This window comes from Pinus tabuliformis, chromosome Q (assembly GCF_031772625.1).
Source record: "Pinus tabuliformis cultivar Carrire ecotype Pingquan chromosome Q, CPIR1, whole genome shotgun sequence".
In the NCBI taxonomy this organism is placed as follows: domain Eukaryota; kingdom Viridiplantae; phylum Streptophyta; class Pinopsida; order Pinales; family Pinaceae; genus Pinus; species Pinus tabuliformis.
The window spans coordinates 1,158,498,392-1,158,517,950 of record NC_142296.1 but is presented as its reverse complement, the minus strand read 5'-3'; positions in this window follow the sequence as shown (position 1 = coordinate 1,158,517,950).

Here is a 19,559-nt window from a genome sequence, read left to right as displayed (position 1 = left end):
TAAATAAATTTTAGAATAATAAATATGTAATTTTGGGGAAAAATGTAATGAAATAATTAAAGCATGTAAATTTTTATAGTTATAAGTTGAATAATTCTTTTAAATTCACACCGTTCATATTTAAAGAAAATAATTACATTGTTATAGTATATTTTGTAATAGTTATTAAAAAGCTTTTGTTTTTAATAAAAGATTTTAAGGATAAACATTTTTCAATTAATATCATGCCATTATGTTTTAATAGGCATCACTAAAACACTATATAGACAAATACAAATTTGTTAGGAAAATAAATTTTTTTGAGATAAAACACCACTTCTTGATGTTTTCCTTAACACTAACAAACCTTCCTATGAATCTACAACTCTTTACCCATCACTACCATGACATCATGCTTTAAAAGGAATCACTAAAACACTATATATACAAATACACATTAAGAAAACCAAAAATATAGAGAAAATATCTCTTCTTCATATTTTTATTAATACTACATTTTCGGCGGTGGAGGCACAACGGAAGCAGATAGGGTTTTAGTGAGACGAGGATTTTTCCATGGATGGGCACAGAGGAGGGGGCTCCACCCCCTCCTACAAAGCAGCGGTGGTCAACAACAGCAAAAAACCCCTGGATAAAGGCAGGAGTAATGCGGAGGATGGAAGGAAAAACAGGGAAGAGGAAGCAGAGGAACCCATATCGACGGAGAATGATAGCACAAAAGACAAGGAGGAAAGGGCCAAAAAACAAGGAACAAAAGACAAAAATCGAAAGGGACCGTGTAAACCCAAGGCTGAATTCACTCCAAGAGTAGTTTTAAATAATCCTGAGCTGCAGGCGCACAGGGAGCACATGCAGACTTATGCAATCATATGCAAATTCATGGGACTATGGCCCACTGAAAAAGCATTACAATCTTGGATCAGATACCACTGGAAACCTAAAGGAAGCATTGATCTTCATCTAGGGTCCAAGGGTTTCTTTACTGTGGTGTTCACCAACATTGAGGATAAAGACAGAGTGTTTGAAGGTGGACCCTACTTTTATGCAGCAGCAGGGCTCTATATGAGGCCATGGAAGATGAATTTTGCTCCGGAGAAGGAAACCTTCACTTCAGTGCCGGTATGGGTAAGACTCTACTCTCTACCTCTTGACTATTGGCAAATAGAATCACTAGCTGCCATAGGCAATAAATTAGGGAGGTTTGTCAAAGCTGCTGAAGCCACTAGGAGGAGAAAATATACATCCTTTGCTAGGATCTGCGTGGAGATGGATCTATCTGGAGCTCTTCCGGATGAAGTTATCTTGGAGGTCTTTGATGAAGAATGGGTACAGACAGTAGACTACGAGCATATTCCATTTAGATGTCATAGCTGCCATGAACACGGGCACCTTTTAAGAGACTGTCCTCTCAGCAAAGCAGAAAACAAAGGAAACACTAACACAATGAAAGATACAGACAGTTTTCAAAAAGTAGTTCACAAAGGAAAAAACAACAAAAAAGGGCCAAAACAACACCAAGTGGGAGGTCAAAAGGCCAGTCGAAATCAGTTCCAAGTTCTTGAAGAGGAAGAAGAAACAGTAGGAGAAGATCAAGTGATGAAGGAAGGATATGAAAGGAGGGAAAAGGAAGATGATAATGAACAAACGCAGGAAAATGAAAAACAGAAAGGAAAAATGATGTGTGTTTGAGAACTGGAAATGGATCAGGAGATGAACCAGAGTGAGATGGAAACAGAAGACAATGAGCTATAGGAGATCCTGGACAAAAAAAACCTAGATCTAGAAGGGTTCTTACATCAGGTGATCTGAATTTGAAACTACTTGAAATTTGTTTGCAAGGTATTCAATTCAGAATTAAACATGTTTAAAAGATTTCCATGTCTTGCAGAAAGAAAACACATGAAATTTTCAGCTGTTCATGACCCATTTAAGCATAGCAGAGTTATTTCCTTTTACTGTTTAACACATTAAAACAAATTTGATCTGCAAAATAAATAAACCAAAAATGCAAAAGAATTTGATAAAGCAGTTCACCCCCTCCAGGGCTATGTCTGCTGGGTCCAAAGCTCCCAATCGGGCTTGTCCTTGTTTTTATTAAATGATAAAATTGAAAATACAGCTGAATAGAAGCATATACAGGAGAAATAGATGGTAAAAATGGATTCAGAACACTTTAATCCTTTAGTATTGACTATTGGATCACCTCCAATGGATACCTGCAACCCTATACAGCCTTCACAAAACTGGGCCCTAGTGGCTCCTAGAACTTTCACGGCTCCAAAACCTTTGAAAATGACCTCAAATGGCTGTAAGACCTACACCAATGGCTTTAGAAGGTCGAAATACCCAAAATCAAAAAAAAATTCGTCCAAAACCGCCTTTCCTAGCCAAAGTTATGGCCATTTAAAGTTTCTCCAGTTTGCCCCTATAAAAACTCCAGCTAACTTTAGTTAACTCCAGATAGCTCCGCCAATTATTGCGGGTCCGCCAAATTTGGCGCTCCTGCCAAAATTTCGCCAACTTAACTGCAGTTACATTTAATGTTTGGTGGTTGCCTCAGATTTCGTGCCCAGCGGAATATTCCTTTTTTAATTTTTTTTTGAAAAATTAAAATTTCTAATGTTATGGACAAATTCTTCTTTTTGCCATAACTTCCTCATACGGCGACCGTTTTTCGAACTGTTTGCGGCGCCGGAATCAAGAAGACGAGCACTTTCCAGTCATTCAACTTTAAACTAGTTCTAAGCACTTTAAATTTTGAGCATTTTACGATACTTAGGACATGAGCCCCTGATCACGCCTCCCCATTGGGAAGCTTTTGGACCCCAAAAGCCTTCAACTACCTGTTAAAGAGGTGAGGGTACAGCTCCCTCACTCTGTCCACCTCCATCCACTTTGCCTTGTTCGGTTTGCTGCCTTTGAAACCAACCCGAACATAATCTACACTGCCCCTTCTTGAAGTGTGTGTCCTTCTGTCAAGGATTGTATCTTCTTTCAGCTCATCTAATAATTCTGGCGAGAAATATTCTATAGATGGCAGCTGAACAACATTTTCATGATCAACAATCAAAGGAGGTTCATACAAACGTAAGTTCTCCACATTGACAATAGAATACATTTGCATGTAGGAAGACAAATCTAATTGAAAAGCATTATTTCCAACCTTCTTGAGGATTTTGAATGGACCATAACGAATAGGCTTCAGCTTTTTACCTTCTCCTTGCATCCTTTCCTTACTAATGTACAGCCATACCTCATCTCCTTCTTGAAACTTGTGATCGACTCTATGCTTGTCATGTCTTTCCTTGTACTTGCCTTGACTCTTCTCAAGCTATTCTTGAATTTGCTGATGTATTTGCTGAATTCTTTCAATGAATGAACGAGCTTTGTCAATGTCACTATGTCCCTCAATGGCGACATCTTTCTCAAGAATGAAATCAAGAGGTGATTTTGGCAAGTAACCAAAACAAGCTTCAAACAGTGAGGTGTTTGTGGAAGAGTGCTTGGCACGATTGTAAGCATGCTGTATGTAGTGTAAATGTTCATCCCAAAGCTTGGGATGCTTGCTGCAATAACCTCTCAAGAGGTGCACAATGGTTCTGTTCACAACTTCGGTTTGTCCATCTGTTTGCGGATGGAAAGTAGTACTTTTCTTCAAAATTGTGTCCATCATCTCCCATAGGTTGGACCAAAAATTCCCCACAAATCTTGAATCCCTGTCACTAATAATGGAAGTAGGCAAACCAAAGTGAATCCATATATGATGAAAAAATAATTCAGCAGTTTGTTCAGCAGTTATAGTTTTCTTACAAGGCATAAGTATACACATTTTGCTGAAACGATCAACTACTACATATAAATAATCATGCTGCTTTCGAGATTTTGGCAAACCTCCTACAAAATCCATAGAGATGCTCTCCCATGGTCTAGAAGGTACCGGCAAAGGAGTATACAAACCAAGCTTCCTATTGCTAGGCTTGCTTGTAGCACATAATGAACAACCTCTTATGAACCTTGAAACAGAATCTACCATGCGAGGCCAATAGCAATACCTCTGTAGATGTGCAACTGTTTTTCTCACACCAAAATGGCCAGCAATAAGAGAAGAATGAGCTTCTCTTATGAAATTTATCCTCTCCCCCTGTGGTATACACAACTTGCCCAAATGAAACAGCAAATTGTTATGCATGTGATAGTCATTTTCCTCTACATGATTTCCTTTACTCAAGTTAGCATACACATCTTTAAAGTCATCATCAGATGCATATTGTTCTATGTAACTATCATGTACAATGGAATCATTCTTAAGTAAAGTAACAACACCAATAATAGGCCTTGAAAGCATATCAACAACCTTATTCAAAGTACCTTTCTTATACCTTATTACCAAATGGAACTGTTGCAAGAAGCCCATCCATCTGAAGTGTCGTGACTGTTGTAACTTGCTTTGTGATTGCAAGTACTGTAAGGGTTGATGGTCAGTATGTATAACAGTTTCTTTGCCCATCAAGTAGTGTTTCCACTTTTTGACGCTTTGTACCAACGCATACAACTCCTTATCATATGTAGGATAATTTACAACAGCACCATTAAAAGTTTCAGAATGAAAAGCAATAGGCTTACCATGTTGTAGAAGAACTGCACCCATAGCATAATCACTAGCATCAGTTTGTATCTCAAATGGCTGTCTCAAATCCGGTAATGCAAGGACTGGAGCTGAACTAATCTTCTCTTTCAAAGATTCAAAAGCTTTTTGCTGCTTGCCTCCCCATTGGAAAGCATGCTTCACACTTGTCACTGCATGCATAGGAGCTGCTATAGAAGAGAAGTTAGAGATAAACTTCCTCCAATATTGAGCTGCACCCAAAAAACTTCTTACCTCTGTTATGGATTTGGGAGTAGGCCACTTCACAATAGCCTCAATCTTAGCAGGATCAATTCTCAAAGCACCTCCTCCTACTATGTGTCCCAAATAAACCAAAGAAGTCTTTCCAAATTCACACTTTGACATTTTAAGAAATAACTGATTCTTCTTCAAAACATCAAGTACTTTTCTAACATGCATGACATGATCTTCTCTAGACTTGCTGAAAATTAAGATGTCATCTAAGTAGATAATAACGAAATCATCAAGAAAAGGGTGCAAGACGTCATCCATTACCCGCATGAAAGTTGCAGGTGCATTGCACAAACCAAACAACATCACAAGCCACTCAAAGAGTCCTTGTTTGGTTTTAAAGGCTGTCTTCCAAATGTCACTTTCTTCAATTCTTACTTGATGATATCCACTGCGCAAGTCTAGCTTAGTGAAATATCGAGCATCTTTCAGCTGGTCTAGCAAATCATCTATCCTTGGGAGTGGGTAACGATTCTTTACCGTTATCTTGTTCAAGGCCCTGAAATCAACACACATACGCCAAGTGCCATCTTTCTTTGGAATCAATACAATCGGTGACCCACATGGCGAAGTACTTGGCCTTATGAAACCCTTGTCCAACAAGTCCTTGATTTGCTTCTTTATTTCAGCATTCTCCATAATAGACATGCGGTACATGCCTATGTTTGGAAGAGGACAATCTGGATGCAAATGGATTTCATGCTGAATCTCCCTCTTAGGAGGCAAACCTGTTGGCTCCTGAAACATCTCATGATATGCATCAACTACATCATACAGATCTGATTTAAGTTTTGGATCACAATTGTCAAATGAATCATGATTCACATCAACCTTGGGCTTAATCATAAGAAGAACAAAATTCTTACTTGAATTGACCAACCTTTTTACTTGTCCTGCATTCACCATCGCTATATTTGTCTTCTTGCGATGAGCTCTAACAATGAACTCCTTGCCATCTTTGAACAGATGATATTTGTTTTCATGGCGATGAAAGATAGCTTTCCTGTCAAACAAGTAAGGACTTCCCAAAACAATTCCTGCTATATCAAAAGGTACCACATCAAGTTCAACTGTGTCAATAAAATGTGCAGTAATTGCAAAGCGCAATGTGCACTTTCTTGAAACTTGTAAATTTGCATCCTTGCAAATCCATCCAAGTGGATATGGCTTCGGATGTGGAACGGTCTCAAGTTTAAGCTGCTTGACCAAGTCCTCTGATATAAGGTTTGCTTGTGACCCACTATCAAAAAGTGTGTCAATTTTAGTATGTTTTGAAATCACCATCACATGAAACAGTTCAATTCTTTCTTCCTCATTAGGAGCTTGTACATGGCAGTTTGAGGTACTAGTGCTGGCTTGAGTTTCAACTTCTTTTCCCTTCAATTTTTTCAAACCCATGGCTATAATTTTGGTTTCATCACCTGAATCTTCCCCTAAATCTTGTGGGGTAGATGTAGTAGCAGCAGTTTTCTGTTTCCCTTTGGATTTGTTAAATTGAGGTCTTTTTTCAGGATATAATTTCCAACAGTTTTTCTCCTCATGGCCTGGTTTAGAACAGTGTTTACAGATCACTTTCTCACTCTCCTGTTTGACAGATGCATTCTTTTTGCTCTTTCCCTTGGAGGTTTTCTCTTTGTTTTTCCCCTTGGGGGGCTTGTTTCTACCCTCTTCAAATGTGTTTTTTCCCCTTGCCTCTAAATGGGTAGCTTGGACACAAACCTCGTCCAGGCTAGTAGGGTTAAACATCAAGATGGTGTGTCTAAGGTAGCTATGCAAGCCACCAATGTATTTCAGCAAGGTTTCCTGGGTCTGCAAATCTACCCCTAACAAGAGAGCTCTTCTCCTGAATTCTTGGGTGTAGTCTTGGACACTCTGACCCTTAAGTTGTCTGAAATTTTGCCAATTCATAATGGCCTTCTGCATGTGAGCAAGAGGATAAAATTGTTTTTTAATGGCTAACGGAAATTCAGGCCATGTTAAGGTAACCTTACTAAATTTCTTGATCTCCTCTTTAGTCTTGGCCTCCCACCAGACCAATGCTGCTCCATCCATTCTCAAAGAAGCCAACTGAATCTTTGTGGCATCATCATGCATATTTTGGATCCTCAAGTAAACTTCCAACTGCCTAATCCAGTTGTCAAGCTTTTCTGCATTCACTTCACCATTAAACATAGGTAATTCGAATTTTACATCAAGCTTCAAAAAAGGACTTTTTTCAGAGGATCTATGCTTATGAACAGAAGAAGACGAAGATGAAGAGGAAGAAGGTGAAGATGGGGGTGGTGGATCACCATTTCCTCTATGTCCTTTCTTGGAATGATCATCATCCTTCTTACCTCCTAAAGAGCCCTCTCCTTCATGTGGATGTTTGGACCCTTCTCCAGCCAATTTCTCATTTCTTTCTTGGTACAATATCCTCACCATTTCAGTGAGGTCAAGAAAGCCTTTCTGAAGACTCTTTCTTCTTCTCTTGGATCTGTCTCTGTAGGAATTTCTCCTTCATGTTCAGACATCCTTGAAGCTTCTGCTGAGACTCTTGAGGGTGAAATTGAAGGTGGAGGTGATGGCTCTCTGGCCTTCCCTGACTGAGATTCTCTTGTTCTCTAGTCAACTTTCCTTCCCCTCTTTTAAGTTTCAACCTGGTAAGCATCAATACTTTGCAAGACAGTTAGAAGATCTTTGCACAAAAACCCTGAGCTCTGATACCAACTTGATCTGAATTTGAAACTACTTAAAATTTTTTTGCAAGGTATTCAATTCAGAATTAAACATGTTTAAAAGATTTCCATGTCTTGCAGAAAGAAAACACATGAAATTTTCAGTTGTTCATGACCCATTTAAGCATAGCAGAGTTATTTCCTTTTACTATTTAACACATTAAAATGAATTTGATCTGCAAAATAAATCAACCACAAATGCAAAAGAAGTTGATAAAGCAGTTCACCCCCTCCAGGGCTACGTCTGCTGGGTCCAAAGCTCCCAACCGGGCTTGTCCTTGTTTTTATTAAATGCTCAAACTGAAAATACAACTGAATAGAAGCATCTACAGGAGAAATAGATGGTAAAAATGGATTCAAAAAACTTGAATCCTTTAGGATTGACTATTGGATCACCTCCAATGGATACCTGCAACCCTATACAGCCTTCACAAAACTGGGCCCTAGTGGCTCCTAGAACTTTCACGGCTCCAAAACCTCTGCAAATGACCTCAGATGGTTGTAAGACCTGCACCAATGGCTCTAGAAGGTCGAAAATACCCAAAAAAAAAAAAAAAAAAAATCGTCCAAAACCACCTTTCCTAGCCAAAGTTATGGCCATTTAAAGTTTCTCCAGTTTGCCCCTATAAAAATTCCAGCTGACTTTAGTTAACTCCAAATAGCTCCGCCAATTATGGCGGGTCCGCCAAATTTGGCGCTCCTGCCAAAATTCCGCCAACTTAACTGCAGTTACATTTAATGTTTGGTGGTTGCCTCAGATTTCATGCCCGGCAGAATATTCCTTTTTTAATTTTTTTTTGAAAAATTAAAATTTCTAATGTTTTGGACAAATTATTTTTTTTGCCATAACTTCCTCATACGGCGACCGTTTTTCGAACCGTTTGAGGCGCTGGAATCGGGAAGATGAGCACTTTCCAGTCATTCAACTTTGAACTAGTTCTAAGAACTTTAAATTTTGAGCATTTTACGACACTTAGGACATGAGCACCTGATCATCAGGGAACTACAAGTGGGGTGGAATCAATACCACAAGAAGAGATCATTAGAATTCAGCAGTTATTCCTATGGAAAACTTAGGCCAAGGGTTTGGAGAAAGTAAACAACACTGATAAACAGAGGATTGAAGGAGTGAAAGTAGTAAAAATAACTCCGAGGCTTGCACCGAGATATCCTGGAAAGAAAAGAGGAAGGAAAAAGCAGAACGAGCTTCTGATGGAATGTGGAAAACTCATGGTAGACTCAGGTAAGATGAAAGATCTAACCAGTTACTCCTTCACCAATCTTTGATCATGAAGTTCAAAACTTGGAATATTAGAGGTCTAGGAAGCAAGAGAAAACAAATAATTTTGAATAACAGAATGAAGCAAACAACCCTGGATATAATTTTTGTCCAAGAAACGAAATGCTCTATTAAAAAATTAAGACAAATTCATGGCAAATGGCTCAGTAGTTTTGAGTTTCTAGAAGTTAAAGCGGAAAACACAGCGGGGGTATCCTCACCCTCTGGAATCCAATGAAGATTGGAATAATAGATGTGGAGGCATTAAGGAATTACTTATCAGTGGTCATACAACCGGTAGGAGACAGGGACACTTTTCTAGTTACGAATGTTTATGGCCCTCAAAGATTAGATGACAAAATTAGATTTATAGACTCCTTGGTGGATCTACGGGCCAGGCATGAAGGGTTACCATGGATCATTGGAGGAGACTTCAATATGATCAGATCCCTCTCAGAGAAAAAAGGGGGCACAAGAGCTCTAAACAAAGACTCCTCATCCTTCCAAGACTTTTTAGAAAACATGAAGCTTGTGGACATTGAGACGAACAATGGCCTCTGCACATGGAATAATAAAAGAGGAGGGGATTCCCAGGTAGCCTCCAAGCTAGACAGATTTATGATCTCAGAGGATCTCATGCTTTTAAACAAGGAAATAATTACAGAAATTCTACCTTTTGGAGGCTCAGATCACTGGCCGGTTCAAATGGAGATCAAGGGCATATGCACCCGAAGAAACCGACGTTTCAGGTTTGAAAATATTTGGCTTTCACACCCAAATTTTAGAAGCAACTTTTAGAAATGGTGGGTGGAAGATCTGCAGTTTCAGGGATCTTCAATGTTCCTGCTACACAAAAGATTAAAGCACATCAAGATGAAACTAAAATATTGGAACAAGAATGAATTTGGAAACATTTTTGCAGACAAGAAATATGTTGAAAATAAAATCCAAGAGCTCAGCCAAGCTTTGATGAAGGAAGGATTTGATAAGAACAAAAATGAGCAGGTAGAGAAACATCATCAAGAATGGGAACAGTTATGTAAACAAGAGGAAATTTTTTGGAGACAAAAATCTAGAGTCCAATGGCTAAAGGAAGGGGAGCGTAACACTAAATTTTTCCATAGATCCACGATAGCTAACAGGACCCACAACAGGATCTCCTCGATTAAGGATGAGGATGGGTAGATCCATCAATCCCATGAAGAAATAGAAGCAGTGCTAGTTAGACAATTCAAAGGTATTGCCCAGGAAAACTTTTTAACAAGGGAACCTTTCATCAAGGACTTCACTAAACACATACCTAAGCTAGTTTCTAAAGAGGACAACTGTAATCTAAACAGACCTATAACTAAAAAGGAGGTCAGTGAGGTACTCAAAGAAATGCAAAATGGCAAAGCTCTGGGTCCGGATGGATTTAATGCGGATTTCTTCAAAGCTTGTTGGGACATAGTAAAAAAGGATATTGTAAGGGTAGTAGAAGATTCTAGGCTGAACAAATCAGTTTTGAAAGCTCTCAACGCCTTTTTTTTTTTTTTTTTTAACATAGTCGGTTGCTGTATTAATAACTGAAAAAAAGATGGGAGTCAGGACTCCTGAGATACATTAAGTGCTGAGGGCAGCCAGGGTCAGTGGAGTTACAAAACAGATATCTCTCCTTGATCCTTCTCCTACTTGTTCTGTCTTTAAGGACTTCTAAACTACTGTAGACTCTTACATATTGGAGCAGCAAAAACTGACATTTACAAATCATTTCTAATCTAAGTTAATATCGCTGATATGCCTTGCTGTAGATTCCTCTGATTTTTCATCCCCGTCTGTTTGCTTGGTGCTTGAGGAGCTTGGGGCTGCGTTGTTGCGTTTGTCCATCATATATTTCAGAATCGTTATGGACACTTCTGCATGGATACACCTGTTTGAAAAATGGTTGAACTGTTGATGGAGAGAAGAAACCCTGTGCAAGAAGAGATCAATTTCTGCTTGGTATTTGTCATTAATGATGCGATTCTGGTCATCGATTCTTGCTTCCAAAATCCTCTGTTGATTGTCTAAGATATGTTGTTGGGCTCTAATTTCTTCCAGCTCAGCTTGCAAGTTTAAGCAGTGCAAACAATCCTCATTGCGAGCCATAACTGATGCTGAGGGAGGGGAAAATAGAGGGCGGATGGGGGCGAAGAGGGACTGCCAATGGATTCGGTCAACAACGCGGGGAGCAGAAATCTTCCAGGTTACAAAGGCAGGAGAAGAAAATCGGATAACGACGCAGCTAGAAGATTGGTAGATCCACCTGGAACCAGAGGCAGGAATGAATAGCCGCGATGAGTCGCAGAGAGGAGCAATCGGGGGGTAGAGCGCAGGGATAAGGAGAGGGGAGGGAGGATATAAGGAGAGGCGGGAGGGGTGAGAGCCGGTCACGAGAAATGAGAGGGAGTCCAGAGAGAGGCACGGAAAGGTCAGAGACCTATCCAGTGAAGCCCGAGGAAGAAGATTGATAAGATAGAGACCAGCATGGTTATTGATATTGAGAAGAATTTGGAGAGGATAATATCTTTGCCATATCCCTATGCGGATAGCAATTTTGCTGAAGGCCTGATAGGTCTGATTCCAATCCTTTTTGTCAGTACTGTCTGAATTGGTGCGGAAAGGATTCACTCGGATCATGGCAAGGGCTGATGGATCTCCTCAGTGTTGCAACACAAACTGCCTACTGTCCTTTCACACGCTCTGTTGGCATATCCATCGGCCTGCTTGTTGAGATTACGAAGGATATGGAAGTACTGCAAGTTCGCCATTGCCTAATGCAGCAATTGATTTCGCCTGAGATCTCAACGCCTCTTTCATTGCCCTTATTCCAAAATAGGAAAATGCTCAACCGCCAGAGAAGTACGGGCCCATAGCCTTATGCAATGTAGTTTACAAAATAATTTCCAAGGTGGTGGCCAACAGACTCAAACCTTTGATGCCTTTGCTTGTTTCGGGTGAACAATCGGGGTATGTTGAAGGCAGACAAATTCTAGATAACATCATTCAAGCTCATGAAGTAGTTCACTCGTTAACAAGCAGGAGGAAAGCAGGTATGATAATGCAATTGGACATAGCCAAAGCTTATGACAAAGTAAACTGGACATATATCAGGAAAGTGCTCACGGCGTATGGTTTTGATCATAATTGGATCAGATGGGTCATGGCCCTTGTGACTTCCTCCAGCTCCTCAATTTTAGTTAATGGATCCCCCTCTGAAATTTTTATTCCTTCTAGGGGTCTCAGACAGGGTGACCCGCTCTCTCCTTTTCTTTTCATCCTCATGATGGAAGGGCTCGAAAGGTCCATTAAGCATGCTAAAGTAATGGGCAAAATTAAAGGACTCCAACTGTCGGAGAATGGTCAAGCTCTGACCCATCAATAGTTTGTTGATGATACCATGTTACAAGGAATTCCCACAGTCAAGGAAGCGCTTGCCTACAAACAAATCTTGAATGACTTTGCTATGGCAACAGGTATGGAGGTCAATCTTTCCAAATCAAAAAATTTCTTTTTCAACACCCACATTGCCATTCAGAGAAATATCTCTAGAATTCTTGGCTTTTAAAGAGAATCCCTTCCCTTCAAGTATCTGGGAGTTCCTCTAATAGAAAAACCTTTGTATAAGAGCATTTGGGAATAGTTAATCAACAAGATGCAAGATAAGGTCAAAAAATGGACGATCAGATCTTTAAATCTAGCTAGAAGACCAGTCCTCACAAAAGCTGTGCTCCAAGCTATCCCAATATTTATGCTTTCTGCTCTCCTAGTTCCAAATGGACTCTTAAAGAAATTGAGAAATATACAAAGAGATTTTATTTGGGGCAACGAGGAAACAGGAAAAAATGGGCTTTAGTTTCATGGGAAAAAATATGTAATCGTAAGAACCAAGGAGGACTAGGACTAGATGATCCAGAGATTCCCAATAAGGCTCTTGGAGCCAAGCTTTGGTGGCGGTGGGTTAAAGATCCTAAAGCTCAATGGGCAAACATCTGGAAGGAAAAATATGCCAGATCCTGGCAATATTCTGAGCTGATAAGATTGTCTGGAAATATAAAGGGCTCTCCCATTTGGAACAATACCTGGGAGAACAGAGAGGTGGTTCTAAAAAACAGTTTTTGGGAAATTAGAAATGGAGATCAGGCACTATTCTGGGAGGATAAGTGGCAACAAGAGCCAACACTCTTGAGAGAGGATTTTTTGAGCCTCAAGCATGAGATAGATAACCAAGGACTGGTAAAGGTAAAGGACTTCTGGGATCAGAATCAAAATACTAGAAACTGGAGAGTGTGGAAAAAAATAGCTAGCAGAGGGGACAAAATAATTGACAGTAGAGCCGAGACCCTAAAGAGAATGTTGGATCAGAGAATGATTCTTGTCACTGAAGGGCAGGACCAACTAAGATGGGGTAACAACAAAGAGGGCAACTTCAACATTAAGGAAGCTAAAGATATTCTCTTAGGGCCAGAGTCCCAAGGTCTGGACAGAATTTGGCAGAAACTTTGGAGAAGCAAGAGCTGGATGAAGATCAAACTCTTTATGTGGTTGGTTAACCACAGAAAAATCTTAACCTAGGACAACATTAGAAAGAGGGGGATGCTAGGGCCCTCCAGATGCCAGCTCTGTGAAGCTCAAGAGGAGACAATGGAACATCTTCTCAACAGCTGCAGTTTCACCTCTGGGTTATGGGATTACTTTTCCACCATCTTTAATCAGTCTGACAGAGACAAAAATTGTATCACTAACACCCTAAACAGTTGGAGGAATAAGGTCTCTGACAATGAAGTCCTTAACTCAACCTGGGCTCTCTTGCCAAGCTTCATAATATGGAATGTGTGGAAAGAAAAAAACAAAAGAATCTTAAAAGAAGAAAGAATTCCTCTCTCCGACTATTGGAACAGATCTTGAAACAACTAAAAGAGACAGTAGGCACAACTATTAGGGATCTCCCCAAGAATCCTCCCTCAGAAACAGATTTGAGAATTCTCAGGCAGTTAGACTTGGAAGGGTTCACTCCACAAGGTATAGATAGGAAAAAAGGCATGAGGGAAATGGTCAAGGAATACTGGAAACCCCCTCCAAAAGGTTTTCTGAAGTACAACATTGATGGTGCTTCAAAAGATAACCCTGGAATGGCTGGCTTTGGAGGAGTTCTACGGGATGAAAATGGAAGCATCATCTCCCTCTTCCATTGTCATTTAGGAAAAGCCACCAACAACATGGTGGAATTAATGGCTTTGGAGCAATGCTTAGATTCTCTGAAACAGGACAACTGCCAGAATGTGATAATAGAAGCTGATTCAGAGTTAGTTATCAATGCGGCCAAGAAAATCAGCCATGGAACGAGGCCGGAAAAAGTCACAAAACACTAGAGGTTAATAAGGGTGCTCCAGAAAATACAGGTTCATCTTCAAGGACTACGCACACTCACATTCACTCATGTGCGCAGAAATGCCAACAAATTGGCGGACATTCTGGCCAATCAAGGTGTTACATGCAGGGATAGCAAACTTTCGATGGGCTGGCTGGCTATGCCACAGAGTGAACTAAAAGAACTCTACCATAACCAAGCGGAAGAGGATAAAAAAGTGAATGAGAACAACACCAAGGAAGACAATCCGCAATAAGAAGACTGATGCAAGATTCTCCTTTTGGTCAAATAGGTATAGGGTAGTTGAATCGCATGGGACGGTCCCTGCAACTATGGTTTTCACAAACACTGAAAATCTCCATAAGCGGGCGATGGGTTGTGCGTAGTTTGGTAAATGGTTGAGGGTTTTAACTATTGGTTATGTTTTGGCGGCAAATCTCCATTCTTTACAGGGTCGGGAGGATAAACCACTTCTGGAGTGGTATGGGCGTGATCGCACTGCTTTTAATGCAAAAGCGGTTTTTGTTCACTTGGCAGCGATTCCATACATCAACAGACACGTGGATGAGGGTTGGGTCGGAAAACCACCCTCATCGCACGATAAAACTCGTTCATTTTGGGCGAGCGATATCCACCATAGCTGTCCATCTTGGCGGGCCCGATCAATGGACAGGATTGCATGTTTGGTTTAGTGGGGTCGGGAGTTAAACCATTGCTGGAGTGGTATGGGCGCGATCGCACCGCTTTTAACGCAAAAGTGGTTTTTGTTCACTCGGCAGTGATACCATACATCAACGGACACGTGGATGAGGGCTGGGTCGGAAAACCACCCTCATCGCACGATAAACCTCGTTCATTTTGGGTGAGCGATATTCACCATAGCTGTCCGATCTTGGCGGGCCCGATCAATGGACAGGATTGCATGTTTGGTTTGGTGGGACCGTTTTGCATCTCCGACGCCGGGTTTAGTTAGGCTAGCGGACAGCTGTGTTATTGTGGCTGGTCAAGAGCTTGTTGGCGCGGGTCTTAGTGGGGTGGGTTCTTGTCCACGATGACCCTCGTCGTTTATTTTTTGGTCGGCTTTCAAAGGTTTTGCGAGTACTTTTTGTGGTTAGAGAGCCTTGTTGTCATAGGTTTTCTCTTTCTGCCTTTCACCACTCTGTTTGGTGAATCTATGTAAATAATGTAATTTTTGGTTGATTTAATGGAATTGAAGGTACAACTCTCGCTTAAGCAAAAAAAAGATATTTTTATTAATACTAACAAACTTTTTTATGAATATGTAATCCTTTTTTGCCAAGTCATCATAGAGATATGACAATTTTGTGAAAGGGCTTAAGCCTAGATACTATTTGGATAGCCTATTTTAGAAGAGAGTTTGATTTATGAAGCCCCTATTTATTCTTTCTATTGGTGGTTTAAGTCCCCAAATGCCTAGATCTCTTCCATTTTCATTTCCCTTGATGGATATGATAGAAAGTAACTCAAGTTTTAATCAATTTTTTTATTTCAATACCCAATCCTTAATAAAAATGAAATTCAATAATATTAAAAAGGTATAAGCATCCACCTAATCCACATGAGCCTAGGTTGCTTATGGAGGCTCCATCATAGTCTTTTAAGTCATATTCATTCTTTTTAATCCAAACCATTTGTAGATCATCATAATTGTATTTGATAATATGTGGCACTTATAAGGGTCTAGTAGAAATATCTTGAAATATTTCTTTGTTCATGATGATGATCCAAATTTACTAAAGAACCATCATTGTTGTAAGAGACCCAACACCCTAGGTGTTATTAAGATGGGGTCATACAATTTTCTAACTAAAATCTCACTTAGAAGCCATCTCACCATCTCAAATATTTTTAATGACAAGAATTATTTCAAAATTTGAGTCACTAGTATGAAGTTATGGCCCTCCAAAGATTTTAGGGTTTACTCTTTTCATGCCCAATGATTTCTACTGCAATTTCCATGTGGCAATGATGTGGCATTGACCTACATGGAATATGTGGGATTCCATGCCATACATCTGAAGTTCAACCTCTATCACAACTAAAAAGGGGAGGGGTATATTAGGTCATTATTTCATAAGCCAAATAATCTTTTGATGCAATATGTCACATCCACTTATTCTTTGGAGATTGACATGTTGCATTCAACATAAAATTCTCCCTTGAAACACGTTGATGATGCTAGCCTATCAATGTTATGAAATATAAAACTTGTCGCAAGGTTTCAACCACGATTTGTTTTACATTTCAAGTAATATTTGGGCACGAAACTTCTTTTATGAAATTGAGCATTATCTTTATCACTAAAATGAAATGTCTTTCATCGAATCATCTTCCTTTATCACTGAGATCATCTTTCTATCTCATTGATACACATTTCTTTATTATTGAGATCATCATTCTATCTCGCCATTACGCATTATCTTTATCATTGAGATCATATTTTTGTCTCATTGATATGCATTCCCTTGTTGTTGAGACTTAATTTTCTTCTCATCAATACACATATCTTTATCATTGAGACTTCATTTTCTCCTCATTGATAAACATCTCTTTATTGTTTGAGACATAATTTTCTGTAGAAATTCCTTGTAGACTGAAATTGCAAATTGTAATATGCTAAAACAATTGACTTGAATCTACTCTACTCATCAGCAAACACAATAAATGATCGATGAACTCACGAAACAAATAAGAGAGAATTCAATCATGCATAACACAATATTTTTATGGGGAAAGCCACAGCTAAAAACCCCTGCTATATCTATATTGCATTAATAAGAAAATATGAGAATATTACAATGCTTTTCTCAAGCCCGAGCAACCTCTACACTATCTCTATCTATCTCATGCTTCCTAGACAAGCTCAAGCCAATACTTAGCCAATTATGTTGCCTACCAAGCTCCTATTTCCTTGCGCAGTTTCCTTGTGAATTATCTCATATTTAATTGGGGAATTCCACAAATATGAATTGTGCAATCCTCATAGGCCTTCTTTTGATTGCATGCACCACTTGTACAATTCAGATGACTGTTGGGTTGTGTTATATTCTTTCCACGACTAGCCCATGTAGTTAACTGGGGGGTGGAGCCCCCTCTTCATTGCGCCGATTGCGTAGCAGGGGGGGTCACAGGGGGTTTGAGGGGTGCAGGTAACCCCACTCTATGGGGTCCAGGGTAGCTCCCCGGAAAATTTTGTTTTTTGGACCCTATATTAGGTTGGGCGGACCTACCTATGGTTTTGTGCATGATTTTCGCACATGTTTTTGGAAGTGATGGTTTTCGGTCCATGGTTTTGGACGCGATGGTTTTCAGTTCATAGTATTTGATGCTTCGGCATGTATAAATATGTATTGTAACATTGAGAGGAAGATAATGAAAAATCAAGCTGGTAGTCCCGGTTTTGGGATCCAGGGGAAAATTTCTGTGTATATGTGTTTTATGTGTTATGCTCTTGCATTGTTTATTTTTTGTGTTTTAGAATTTGTATGCAGGTAATTTCTGTACGGGGTTAAAACCTACATTTGGTATCTAAGTTGTTTTGGCTTCAAGGGGATGCCTTTGTTGCTGAAGGGTTTCACTCAGGCCTATGGTAGACCCTGTTTAGTGAGAGATCTGTGGGATCGATTCTAGTGGTGAAAGACGATGGCTAGCAGTGGAAAGATAGAGATCGAGAAATTTAATGGTCAGAGTTTTGAGTTTTGGAAACTAAAGATGGAGGATCTGTTGGTGGATAAAGATCAGTGGATCGCGTTAGATCCTGTATTAAACTAACAGGAGTGTCCGATGAAGAATGAAAGAAGTTGGATCAGAATGCTAAGAGCACAATACGATTGTGTGTCTTGGATTCAGTATTGCTGAAAGTATCAGGGGAAGCTATGGTGAAGGCTTTGTGGGACAAGTTAGGGACTTTGTACCAATCTAAGTCTCTGGTGAATAAACTGTTCCTACAGAAAAAGATGTATAACATAAGGATGAAAGATGGAGACTCAGTGACATAATACTAGTGATTACCCCATTACTATTGCAGTTGTATCCCTTATTAATATTATTGTGCCCCTATTTTCCCCATATTGTTATCACTGTGCCCCATAGAATCTCTCTATTGTTATTTTTGTGCCTTTATATTATTATTGTTAGTTCGACTTGGTTATATTGTGACCCCTTAGACTCCTATATATAGAAAGGAGGTTTTGTCATTTGTATCATCAAAGAATTGTTCATTTATGTAATGTAAAGGAGGTTTCCCCCTCGAAGAGGCTGAATTCTAAGGCATTCATCTATCTTTTTGTGAGTTGGTTTCATAACATTTGGTATCAGAGCTTTGGATTCTAGGGTTTCACTGCTCCAAATAGGTCATCGTGGCATTTCCGCTATAACTTTTTTCTACGACGTTTCAGGTGCTAAAACAAAATCCCATTTGGGTTGAAATCATTCTGAAACTCAGGTCCAAAATTCGGAGCTTTTTGCGCTATATTTGTGGAGATATGATCTCAGGAAGTTGGAATTTTTGCAGACTCCCGAATTACATTCCAAACAAGTGACCTGGGGAAAATAGTCATAACTTTTGTTTTGAGCATTAGATTGAATTTCATAAGAATTTACAGAAAGAGGAAAGATTGTAGTTTCTTGTGTATATTTTGTAGATCCTAAGATCAAAACAGTGACACGTGGCACTTCATACAAGTTTGCTCTTCTGAAAATGTATATAATCAAGTCATCTTGGGAGATTGTGCATAACTCTTTCTTGGAGAATCTAAATTCGATTAGACTGGTGACATTGGAAAGAGGACGCAGAGGGCTATTGTAAGTCGTAATTTAAGAACTGGAAGATTCGAAATTACAGAGATACATCAGATGCAATATCAAGCTCCTACAAAGTGAAAAAAGGTGTGTAGATTTTTTAACTTTTTGCATAAGCTTGGTTTGAAAAATTAGTTTGAAGAAATTCAAAGGGCATAGTGAAGCATTATTTTCGGTAACTAATGCCCTGAGGAAAGAAAATGCAAATGCCTAGTAAGAAACTTGAAAGCTCTAGTGTGACTCATGAAGAAGAGGAAGAAATGCAACATGATATATCAAAATTATGAGACCAAGTGCAACAAATGTCACTCACATGAAAAGTAACAGAATCTAAGATGGATGGTTTAAAGAACGATGTATAAGCTAAGATGAATGACGTGAAAGCTAATATGGACGAGTTGAAGATAGATTTGAAGATAGATTTGAAGACAGGAATGGAAGATTTGAAGACAAACA